Source organism: Lathyrus oleraceus, chromosome 3 (assembly GCF_024323335.1).
Source record: "Lathyrus oleraceus cultivar Zhongwan6 chromosome 3, CAAS_Psat_ZW6_1.0, whole genome shotgun sequence".
Taxonomy (NCBI): Eukaryota; Viridiplantae; Streptophyta; class Magnoliopsida; order Fabales; family Fabaceae; genus Lathyrus; species Lathyrus oleraceus.
The window spans coordinates 521,156,526-521,159,719 of record NC_066581.1 but is presented as its reverse complement, the minus strand read 5'-3'; positions in this window follow the sequence as shown (position 1 = coordinate 521,159,719).

Genomic DNA, 3,194 nt, shown 5'->3' with positions numbered 1-3,194 from the left:
CAAACGAAGAAACGAAAAATTCCATGTAATGTCTATTAATTATGGTATTATACAATTGTTAAGTTACTTGGTTCTGATATGCCTTAAACTTTTTTATCCAGGAAGTAAGCGACAAAAATCGGAAAAGGGCATCAAAACCCGCGTATCCGTACAAAAAAGGGCGTACGGGATATGCACGGTTACAACAAAGAATTGTGAGTATATTCAAATGCTATGAGCTTATACATTGTCACAATATGTTATAATTGATGATCTTATAATCTGATTCAATGTGTAGCTAGCCGAGGAGAAAAGTAACGCAACATCTCTTCCGGAGCACGTATTGTGGAAGGCTGCTCGGGTTGGGAAGGATGGGGTTGTCGTTGAAGCGGTTCAAAATGTTTATGACGAATGTGTAAGTATATATAACATTATTTCTTTAATTATATCGAAAATTTTGTTAGACATATAATTCATTTTTAATCTCCTCTAATAATATTTCAGGAGACTTTATCCCAAACCTTACCTTCAACCGAGGTCCAGGATTGCAGGAGCGTACTTAGTCGAGTACTAAATGTTCCTGAGTATTCCGGTCGTGTGAGGGGTAAGGGTTTTGGTGTGACTCCGTCGTCATTTTATAAAAAACCAAAAACAAAAAATCCTACCAACAAAGAGGTGATGGAGACCTTGGCGGAGTTAAGGGCACAAGTACTCGAACTGCAAAAGGAGAATGCAAGGTATAGAGAGGAAAGGTGCGGTTCCGAGGCAAAAGATACTAGTGACCGAGCTAGTATCAATTGTCAACCGAAATTTCCCGAGGTAATTATATATGTTATTATGAAATTAAAATAGCACTTTTTTACTTGACACATATACACGTTAACAATAACATTTATTATTGGTTTAAGGCATTACACCTTGTCAGTTGTATCTACCGTCACCAACTTATCGCATAGTTGGCAAGGGAAAAGTGCACAACACTTCGGGTGAATTACTTCACCATAATCCCCTCCCGGTGGGATATATGAAAGTTTCGGTTGACCTTGTATTAGATACGGACGCGCTTCTACCATTACCTGACGTTGTTTCAGAGACAACGTTGATGCGAGATGCAGTCGGATCCTTTGTTGGATGGCCGTCAGATCTAATTTTCCCAGATGTCGAGGTATATATGTTCTAAATGATTATGAATATTTAGTATTCACATTTCAATTCAGCTACAATTATGATATTTAATCAATCCTTATTACATGGTAATGTTAGACTCCTACAAGACCCACACATAAAGCTGGTAAAGGGATTTCAAGACGCATCGAGTCGGTTGCATCTCAAAAAGAGGTACAAATATATATACCCATTGAATTATATACGCAACGATTCTGTTGCATCACAAAAAGTCATGATTTAATTTATATGAATTTTTAGGTTCCCGGTCGAAAGTTGAAAAAAGCTGGTAAGGATATTCCAACGAAGTCCGGGACAAAAACAAATCCTAAATCTCAAAAGAGGTACAAATATATATACCCATTGAATTATATACACAACGATTCTGTTGCATCACAAAAAGTCATGATTTAATTTATATTTTTAGGTTCCCGGTCAAATGTTGGACAAAGCTAGTAAGGAAATTCCAACGACGTCCGAGACAAAATCTCAAATTATGATGCGTCTTGAGAAAATGGTGGAAGAGTCAGATATTATGCACGGCGCCATCCGTAGTGTAGATATTGATGAAGGTGTTTTCAGAATTGCTCATTCCGAAATAATTGCAAAGGAGGACATGCAACAACTTTTTGAACACGAAGAATTGGGCATCGCTGTCATTCATACATACATATGGTACTCCGATCAATCTATTATTTACTTAGTTGAACAATTTATTTACACATTTCAATGAGTAGTCTAATGTTTATTATGTTTCTATTTAAGGTATATGTATGACACATTGATGCGGGGAACTGAATTGTGTAACCGATTCAATTTTATTGCTGCTTCCCGTATCAACACAACGTTTATAACGAAAAATCCAACATCCGTAAAGAATGAACTAGTCGATAGATTCATGGTGGCCGGCGATAACACTACACCCAGTTTGTATTTTTTACCGTTTAATTCTGGCAACGGGTTAGATTTTCTTTCTAATAATTTCATTTTAATCTATGTATATCTTTTACGTAGAAAATTTTCATGCATCTAAATTTTTGTTTTATTTTACAGTGGTCACTGGGTGTTGATTGCTATGGATCTTTCGAGACTAATGGTGTATTATCTCGATTCGTTATCGGGTGATTGGAGTAAATATCCGAGTATGAAGAAGACGGTTGACGCGTAAGTGAAATTCCCCTAAATATTCGTGTGTATTTGTATATTTAATTATGTCTGTCAGATTGATCTCAATATACGTTTTTATTTTGTTAGGGCAATACTAAAATTTAGATCGAAAAAGAATTATCGTAATAGGAAGGACATTACCTGGGTCAGAGTTCAGGTATATATTAAGTTTCTTATTTTTGCTTATAATAGTGTTTGTTTTTTTGCTTATAATAGTGTTTGTAAGAAATTAACTATATATATATATATATATATATATATATATATATATATATATATATATATATATATATATATATATATATATATATATATATATATATATATATATATATATATATATTGTTTGTTTGTTTTTCTGTGTAGTGTCCTCAGCAAAACAATTCGATCGATTGCGGATTTTTTGTATTGAGATTTATGAGAGATATCATTGCGTTGAATCGTATAGACATCCCAAAAATGGTATGGAATAATAACAATTAGGGTTTATTTTAATATTATCGGATATTTCATCTAATTTGTTACTAAATCATGAATGTGTTTTATTCTCTTAATTGTAGTACTTTGACGAATACAAATCTTACTCAAGAGCTCATTTGGATGAAATGAAGGATGAATTGTGTCAATTCATTATTGATCAAAGAATCATATAGGTTGTAGTTGTTGTACATGCATGAATATCAATATATTAATGTTGTATATATGGAGGATTAATGTTGTATATAAATGGATTCATGTTGTATATATCAATGGATTAATGGTGTATAACATTGGATTAAAGGATGAAATCAATATGAATTTTACACTTTTGCAGCATGCGAACAGGTTCCCAATTAAATACCCACTGTTTTTCAAACAATTTTTTTAAAAATAACTAACACTTT